Genomic DNA, 9,903 nt, shown 5'->3' with positions numbered 1-9,903 from the left:
ATCCTTAGCTGTGCCTTTGAACTTTTGAACCAACACACTAGGATCATATGGTGTTTGAGATGGTTTGCAGTCCGAATATCCAAAACGTCTCAACACCTTCTCAACATAATGAGATTGCAGAAGTGTGATCCCACCCTCATTATCTCTCAGTAGCTTGATGTTCAAGATAACATCAGCCACACCAAGGTCCTTCATCTCAAAGTTCCGAGACAGAAATGACTTAACCTCCTCAATGACTTTGAGGTTGGTTCCGAATATCAGTATGTCATCAACATACAGGCACAGTATGACTCCTTCGCCCCCACCATGGCGATAGTATACACATTTGTCAGCTTCATTAACAACGAAGCCAATAGATGTCAGAGTTGTATTAAACTTATCATGCCATTGCTTAGGTGCTTGCTTCAGGCCATATAAAGATTTCAGCAACCTACACACCTTTCTTTCCTGACCATCTATCACAAAGCCATCTGACTGTTGCATGTAGATTTCCTTGTTTACCTCTCCATTCAGAAAAGCCGTCTTAACATCCATCTGGTGGACGAGAAGACCATGCGAGGCCGCCAACGAGAGTAATACTCGAATGTTGGTCAGTCAAGCCACAGGTGAATAAGTATCAAAGAAATCTTCCTCTTCTTTCTGGTCATAGCCCTTGGCCACAAGCCTAGCCTTGTACTTTTCAATCATACCATCAGGCCTAAGCTTCTTTTTGAACACCCACTTACATCCCAATGGTTTGCAACCATAGGGACGCTCAGTGATCTCCCATGTCCCATTAGCCATGATGGAATCCATCTCGCTACGGACCGCATCCTTCCAGTAGTCAGCTTCTGGAGAAGCATACGCTTTTGAAATAGAAGTAGGAGTATCATCCACGAGGTACACGAAGAAATCATCACCAAAGGTCTTTGCGGTCCTTTGTCTCTTGCCCCTACCAAGGGTTTCCTCGTCATCCTCCTCAGGATTTTCATCATGTGTTCGTTCATAATATTCCATAGGAATGGCAGGCTCAGGAGTCTCCTCAGATTCCTGTCTAGAAGTGCTTTGTACATCTCTCATGGGGAAAATGTCCTCAAAGAATGTAGCATCCTTAGACTCCATAATTGTACCGACCTTCATGTCAGGTACCTCAGATTTCACTACTAGAAATCTATAGCCAACACTATTCATAGCGTAGCCCAAATTAACACAGTCCACATTCTTTGGTACAAGCTTACGCTTTTTGGGGATCGGCACATTAACTTTCGCCAAGCAGCCCCAAGTACGTAAGTACGAGAGGGTTGTCCTTCTTTTGGTCCACTTCTCATAAGGAGTGATCTCGTTATCCTTTGTCGGAACTTTATTCAGGACATGACATGATGTCATTATAGCCTCCCCCCACCATGCCTTGGATAAACCCGACGTATCTAGCATGGCGTTAACCAAATAAGTTAAAGTACGGTTTTTCCGCTCGGCAACGCCGTTTGACTGGGGTGAGTAGGGAGGCGTCCTCTCATGAGTAATACCGTGTTCCGCATAGAAGGCATCAAACTCTTTCGAGAAGTACTCTCCACCATGATCTGACCGGACTTGTTTAATTTTCTTTTCGAGTTGATTCTCAACTTCTGCCTTATAGATTTTAAAGTAGTGTAGAGCCTCATCTTTGGTATTTAACAGACACACATAGCAATATCTAGTGGAATCATCTATCAAAGTCATGAAATATTTCTTTCCACCTTTAGTCAACACACCATTCATCTCACAAAGATCAGAATGTATGAGTTCAAGTGGCGGCAAGTGTCTCTCCTCTGCTGCCTTGTGAGGCTTGCAAGGTTGCTTAGATTGCACACACGAATGGCACTTAGAACCTTTGGCTAAAGTGAAACATGGGATTAAATTTGATTTTGCTAGCCGCGTCATAGCTCCGAAACTAATGTGACAAAGACGTGAATGCCAAACTTCAGATTCTTTAACACTCGAATGAATATGGTTCACGACTTTATTACAGAAATCTGTGAGGGAAAGGCGGAACATCCCTCCGCTCTCATAACCTTTTCCAACAAATAGTCCATACTTAGTAACAACTAATTTATTAGACTAGAATACCAACTTAAACCCTTCTCTACATAGAAGGGAGCCACTAACGAGGTTCTTCTTGATGGCGGGGACATGTTGCACGTTCTTCAGCTGCACGATCCTTCCCGAAGTAAACTTCAGATCGACCATGCCAACACCATGAACAGAAGCACTCGCGCCATTCCCCATCAATACGGACCCGTGGCCTGTGACCTGGTAAGAAGAGAACAATGAAATGTCAGCACACACATGAACACCTGCACCTGTATCCACCCACCAATCGGTAGGCTGAAACACTGGAAAAATAGTAAATAAATTACTGTACCCAGATGCACCATTCTCATTGTTGTCCAAAATCATGTTAACGGACTTGGAGTCCTGTCCTGACTTCTTAAACTTGTTTGGGCACTTGTTGGCCCAATATTCAGTCGAACCACAAGTAAAGCAGCCCTCATCCTTCTTGTTCTTCTTGAAGGTCTTCTTACCCTTCTTCTTGAAGTCGGTATTCTGTTGGACACCGTTCTTTCCCTTGAGCTTGTGGGAATTGGAGTTCTTCTGATGTACCATATTAGCCACAGAAGTTCCTTTGACCCCTTTTCCGTGCGAGTCCTTTGCCCTTGAATTCCGCTCAACACTCAGATGGCCAATGACATCCTCCACAGAGAATTCATGCCTCTGATATTTCAGAGTGGTGGTAAAGTTCCTCCATGAATTGGGGAGCTTAGCAATTATGCAGCCCGCAACAAACTTGCCCGGTAACTCACACTTAAGAAGCTCAAGCTCCTTAACAATGCATATTATCTCATGAGCCTGCTCCAATACAGGACAGTTTTCAACCATCTTGTAATCGTGGAACTGCTCTATAATATACATCTCGCTCCCTGCATCGGCAGCCCCGAACTTAGATTCGAGCGCCTCCCACAAGTCCTTGGCAGACCGCATATGCAAATATGCGTCAACCAGTTTATCTCGAATCACGCTCAGAACCGCCCCGAGGAACACGACAGTGGCCTCCTTGAACGCCTTCTCCTGTTCAGGAGCGATCGTTCCTATGGGAGTCACACCGGTGACCCAGAACACGTTCATGGCCGTGAGCCATAAGGTGGTTTTAGTCTGCCAACGCTTAAAGTACGTCCCCGTAAACGGGGACGGTTACAGTGCAGCAGCAAAACCAGAATTCAAAAAACTCCTACACACATTAGGTTTTTGGATTGATGAATAAATAGGCAGTTCTTCGATTAAATTAATCCATGAATAAATCATGAGCATGACATGAACAGTATTGATAACACACTGATTACGATCTAACAGAGCATGTACTACGCACATAGTAGAAACATCTACGCATATCGCTAGTACTGCTACAACAGAAAGAAACACGAGAGGGATAAGCGATGTATACCCTCCAATCGGCCACGCGTCGGCGGTGACGGTGGCAGCAGTCGCGGCATCCTCGGCGGCCTTCTTGTCGGCCTCGGCCTTCTCAGCGGCGGTCGACATGGTGATGACGAAGGTGATGCGGATGTAGATGAACAGAAGCGAGCAGTCGCGTAGTCGCTACCCAAAAACCTAATTGCCCCTCTCCCGTACAGGATCCGGAGAGGCGGGGTTTCGGAGGCCTGCTCGCCCGTCAACTGTGTATGCGGTGAACGGGATGGAGTCTCCGGCGGTAGCAGCAGCAGAGGAACGACGTGGGCGTGGAGGCGGAAATGCGTTTTGTTTTCGTGGCGGCTAGGGTTGGCAGCGCCCCACATATATATGTGCGGCCACGCGTGGAGAGGCGTGGGCGCATAGGAGTGAGCTCGGCTCGGCTCAATCCCGCAACCCGCGGCGCGCGTGGCGCGGCGAGCGGAGGAGGAGGAGTGCGCGAGGGCTTCTTTTCTTCTCAAGCTCCAATAGCATGAGGGAGAGAATCCCTTATAAACCACTCCAACTCTTCTTCCACTAGCATGGTGGGACTAAACTTCCCACCACCTTGTCATGCCACCTACATAGGCCCTTAGAGATTAAATCTGAAATTGTCATTTGGGCTCTAGGCCCACCTCATATTTCAACATAATTTATTATTCTTACCAATCAGGCTGATGATTTAACTGTCGATGGAGATGTTTTGCCGGATGTTCATCATCAATGTCGGTCAGGGGTTCAGGCACCTTTGGAACACATGGCATCGGCCATATGGACCTGCATGTATTTGATAGTTTGCTCAATCATTTTTATGCCTTCAACTACAACTACCACACAACTTCATTGAGATTTATTTTCTATAGGACCTGGATTAATATTCCCCAACAATATGATAATGCTTGATGCTTCTTTTATTTACTTTCAGATCTAAATACATTTGTGATTTTTTGTATGTTGTACTACGAAACTGTGTATGCTAAACCAAACAAGATATCTACACCTTTTCAGATATGTGTGCATGTTTCAAAAGAATATATCCAATATGTAGTATATAGGAAGGTACCTAAAATGTTAGCGTATATTGCCAACTCTTGAAAATATACGGTCCTCTTACTCTTTTCTTGCCGTGAACCTGGGGAGCTTGGGATAGCGTAGGTGTAATAATCAGTATATACCAGAACAATATTTCTATGATATTCTATATATTAAATTTGTGATAGTGGAGTATGTACCACATTTTTGCCAGGGACTCTATAACATATTTTTGAACTGGCTTGAATTCTTGCCGTGAACCTGGGGAGCTTGGGATGGAGTAGGTGTAATAATCAGTATATACCAGAATAATATTTCTGTGATATTTGTATATACTAACTTTGTGATAGTGGAGTATGTACCACATTTTTGCCAGGGACTCTACAACATATTTTTGAACTGGTTTGAATAGCTGCCACCAATTTTTATCTTCCTTGTGGTGTATGCTACCATCAAAAGGAGTATATAATACATTGCTCTTTGTGCACGGAAGTGCAGCATACTAAATTAAATCAAAAGGGTATATAACATATTTTTTAATGAAGTAAGTATATACTTTTTTGTGTGATGCAGTATATACAACATCTTTGTAAGGTGAAATATAGTACTTTTTTGTGAACCAGTATACTATGTATTTTAGTCAGTATATACATAATCTTTTATTCGATATACACTACTCTTCTTGAGTCGGTATATACTGTTGTTCTTGATATAAAGGGTAAAACAACTTGCACATTTCATGCCGTCGCCGGTGTCGACTAGATGGTGGTGCCACCGCATGGATCTCTCAGCGCATGCCACACCACCACCGTTTCTTATTGCCGCCGTTGTCGACGAGATTGGTGGTGCCCTCGCATGGATCAATCAATGCACGTCACGCCGCCGCTTCGTCGACATCAACAAGATGGTGGTGTTGTCTTATCCATCGATCAGTGCACCTACTCCTTAATGTCGCATCCGCTGTGTGACTAGCTGCGTCAGTGGCTTTGAACCTCGGTCCAGATTGCTTTCATGCAAAGCCTGTCATGTTTGGGAGTGGCGATTTGGCTCCCGAGCTGGGCCGCCCAGTTATCTGGGGATCTGTGCCACTTTCCAATTTCATGAGATATACGAATCAGGATACAATGGAAATACAAGCTTGGCGGGCCCAGCGGTACAGAGTCCACGCTTATCCTTTCGTCTCTCTTCCCGATTTCTGCCCCCGACTGAGCTCTCCTCTCTCTCCAGTTCGTGCCGACGACCGCCAGCGGTCTTTCTCTTGTTCGTACCGACGACCAGGCCGACGGGCGGCTGGGGCTTTGGCCATGCAGCTCGGAATCGGCGCCCGGCCAACCATGCTCTGGTTGTTCATACTCTCCGGCAGCCAGAGAGCATGGATCTGGCGTCTCCATAGACTCCTGCCCAGATGGGGATCGAGCTGACATTCGTTCTAGCTGCCGAGGAGGAGGCTCGTGGCCAGCGGTGTTGGAGCGTTGCGGCCGAAGAGGGAGGAGAAGCTTGCTTTCCATGGACGCAGCTGCTGGGGTGCCCGATTTGTAGTCTCCCTCCTCGGCTCCGGCGTATAGAACGGATGGATCAGGTACCCCTCTACTCTGCTGGACAGGGAGCACGGATCCAGCGTGCCCTTTGTATCCAGCACATGCAGCACTCGTACGTGCAATTCCTCATTTGCTTGGTAATGCTCCTCTGTTTCTGATCTCCTTTCAATTCGTGCGAAAGCAGTTGATTTGCTGCAGTGTACGTGCAATTTTTAGCACATACTGTAGTTTTGAATTGGCTAATTATTATTTGCAACAGCCAACAGTAGTGAGGCTGGAGTGGACGGTGGAGCTTTTTGTTTAATATTGACAATTGGTTTGTGTAGATGCGATATGAACAAATTCTGATGCCCAAACCATTTTGTTTTGTTGACAAACTATGTCAAGTCATTTAGTGCAAAGTGTTTTACTGCATGATCCATCCGATGTGCATTCTGTTGATGCCAATGTCTTCTACAACTGATTAAAAGACTGGGTGGCAAGACGGTCTTCAAGTTTGATTGTGTGAAATAATTTTTATGGTGATGGTACAATAGTCTGTGTTAATCTAGTGCTAATTAGGATCTAAGTGTGATATGAAGCAAATCTGTATTTGTTGTTTGTTTGTCTATGAACAGAAATCAGAAAAAGAAAAGGGTCTTTGTTCATTGTCCAATTTAGTGATGGAACAGTGACATTTTGCTCATTATGTGCCCTATGGAATACTATATTTCAGGAGGATTAGTTCTTTTTTTAAAGTGTACAAATACTTACTTGTACCATTTTTGCAGTGTAAACTGATACTAAATTTTCTGCTGTGTTGGGTTGTGCAGTATCTCTTTGTATGTAAACCATTATATTCTTTTTTTGCGCATAGTAAACAATCATATTCGGCAAGACATATGCAGTGTGATATTTTGTTTGTAGTTTTTCGGTCATCTGTTTAATGTGAACTATCTAAAATTCACTAACAATTTCTCAGGTGTGTCTCGCCACTCTAGTTAGCAGCCAGTGTGCCGCTGTTGGTACTAAGTCAAGGCAATCAATGCAGAATGGAGATATGTTACTCCGAATATAAAATTGGTGGGAGAGGGGAAACATGGACTGACATGCACTGTTTACACATCAGGCCTATCGTCAGGATTTGACAGGTGGGAAAAGGAGACAAGCATATACATGATTTATGATGTGGTATACAGACTAAAATACTCCTGCCTTCATCAATCTTGGAGCAGCTGAGTGGTCCTGATATAGAGAGCAGCTGAGCTCGGGAGCCATATTGGATATCCCGTCATGTTTGCCTTTTGTACAGGAATAGGCAAGCACAAAGAAGATCTGATCGTAGACGCTCATTGTCTTAGGTAAATACTCCTTCCATGCAAGCTGCAAATAATTTTCTTTTATCTTGAAAACTATAGATTTGTCTCAAAAAATTGTGGTAACAAATTTGTTAAATTATTACGTGGGGGAGATGCTCAACTAATAATATAAAAACAAGTGTAGGCTAGGGAAAAGATACAGCATCATTAAGCGGCAGTATTACCAGAAAATATTCCACGCTATTGTTGATGGCCCTGACGCTCTATAGTACTTCCTCCAGGCCCGAAAGAGATCACTGCTTCTCCACCGTCTCTTTCTCTCCTGGTTAGAAACAACCTCAACAATCTTGCAGCATGTCTCTCCCTTCAGCTATCTCCCACCCCATGGAAGCTAACCCATGTCTCTATCAAAACCAAGTTGGAGCATTGATCCGCTGTGCTAAAGGAGCTTATTGACCCAAAACTGTTTTCCTCATCTGTATCAGGTTAATTTTCTCACAATATTTTGTTCTTATTTTTCCTTGCAGGTTTATCTTGAATACACAGTAACTTTGGATTTGGGTTCAATTTGTTTTGTGTCATGTGCTTGGATAGTGTTGTGCTCTCCAGGGATGCAATCCCGGCTCTTCTCACATACAACCTATGGATACCTTATGGAGATTGGTTGGAGCATAATCTTCTCACGTACAACCTATGTATACATAATGGGCAATGGTTGGGGCATAACGATGCTAATCAGGCGAGCTTATAAATTAACATGTTGTCTAAGCACATGACAACAGCATGAAGGAGCCTAATGTCGTCGTTGGTCAAATACTAATAAATTTTTGTATCGACAAAACATGTCCAAGACCCTCTATGGGAGAGTTAACATCTTCAATGGCATGCCCAGTCTTCATTTACGGCTGATGTTGCTTGATTTGCTGGTCCGCCACAATCTCCTGTTCAAGAAAGTTCCTTGCAAAGCTGCCATGTCCTGGCTGTTGTAGGTTACAAAATTGACTTCTCATGAATTTGCTTCTAACCCTTTTTAGCCAGAATATAGTGCAGATGTTAGACTGTGAAACACTTGACAATGAAGCTCTTTGTCAACTACTAAAACATTGAGGGTTTCTGTTATAAATCTGAATATCTATTTTTTGCGGGCAATTTGTTTGCAAAAGCAAAGGCAACGTGAGAACTACTAATGCTTGAGTGTCGTTGCTGCTGAACTTCTGATTTCTGTCAATTGTGTGTTACAACTACTAAATTGAAGGTTAAATAGATGGCATGCGAAATACTCGGTGCTATCAACTAGGAGTCATAGAATTGGTAAGGTAAGTGAAGTTATACTCTATCGATATTATCATCTACACAGAAGAACTCACATATATTTTCTATTCATACACAGTTTTTGTGACTACGTAATTCCCAAATAAGATAATTTTAAATTGTGACGTCCCCGATTCAATCGTACACTAATCATGCACGCAAACGTGTACGATCAAGATCAGGGATTCACGGTAAGATATCACAACACAACTCTAAAACATAAATAAGTCATACAAGCATCATAATACAAGCCAGGGGCCTCGAGGGCTCGAATACAACTGCTCGATCATAGACGAGTCAGCGGAAGCAACAATATCTGAGTACAGACATAAGTTAAACAAGTTTGCCTTAAGAAGGCTAGCACAAACTGGAATACAGATCGAAAGAGGCGCAGGCCTCCTGCCTGGGATCCTCCTAACTACTCTTGGTCGTCGTTAGCAGGCTGCACATAGTAGTAGGCACCTCCAGTGCAGTCGTCGTCGTCAACGGTGGCGTCTGGCTCCAGGGCTCCAACGTCTGGTTGCGGCATCCGAGAAAAAGAGGAAAACAGGGGAAAAGAGGGAGTAAAGCAGCCGTGAGTACTCATCCAAAGTACTCGCAAGTAAGGAGCTACACTACATATGCATGGGTATATGTGTAAGGAGGCAATATGAGGGGACTGAACTGCAGAATGCCAGAATAATAGGGGGATAGCTATTCCTATCGAAGACTACGCTTCTGGGAGACTCCGTCTTGCAGCATGTAGAAGAGAGTAGAGTGAAGTCCTCCAAGTAGCATCGCATAGCATAATCCTACCCGGCGATCCTCCCCTCGTCGCCTTGTGGAAAAGCGATCACCGAGTTGTCTGTGGAACTTATCTGGGTGTGTTTTATTAAGTATTCGGTTCTAGTTGTCATAAGGTCAAGGTACAACTCCGGGTCGTCCTTTTACCGAGGGACACGGCTATTCGAATAGATAAACTTCCCTGCAGGAGTGCACCACATAACCCAACACGCTCGATCCCATTTGACCGGACACACTTTCCTGGGTCATGCCCGGCCTCGGAAGATCAACACGTCGCAGCCCCACCTAGGCACAACAGAGAGGTCAACACGCCGGTCTAAATCCTATGCGCGCAGGGGTCTGGGCCCATCGCCCATTGCACACCTGCACACGTTGCGAGGGCGGCCGGAAACAGACCTAGCCTCTCTTATACAAGAGTAGGCGTTCCAGTCCAATCCGGCGCTCGTCGCTCCGTCGCTGACGTCAAGAAGGCTTCGGCT

At 44.6% G+C, this 9,903-nt stretch overlaps 1 long non-coding RNA gene across 5 annotated transcripts; it reads left to right on the top strand.

The window, feature by feature from the left end:
- Positions 1-5,485: 5,485 nt before the first annotated feature.
- Positions 5,486-8,386, top strand: LOC119276080. 5 transcript variants are annotated; one of them, XR_005136307.1, is made up of 3 exons: positions 5,486-5,647; positions 5,722-7,372; positions 7,858-8,386. It is a non-coding gene; the product is annotated as an uncharacterized LOC119276080 (long non-coding RNA). The 5 variants fall into 5 exon arrangements; XR_005136310.1 differs by lacking the exon at positions 5,486-5,647 and having other exon boundaries at positions 5,662-6,073; positions 6,994-7,372; XR_005136309.1 differs by lacking the exon at positions 5,486-5,647 and having other exon boundaries at positions 5,662-6,169; positions 6,994-7,372.
- Positions 8,387-9,903: the final 1,517 nt, after the last annotated feature.

This window comes from Triticum dicoccoides, chromosome 3B (genome assembly GCF_002162155.2).
Source record: "Triticum dicoccoides isolate Atlit2015 ecotype Zavitan chromosome 3B, WEW_v2.0, whole genome shotgun sequence".
Taxonomy (NCBI): Eukaryota; Viridiplantae; Streptophyta; class Magnoliopsida; order Poales; family Poaceae; genus Triticum; species Triticum dicoccoides.
The sequence above is the reverse complement of the archived record's forward strand: the minus strand, read 5'-3'. Positions and strand labels throughout refer to the sequence as shown.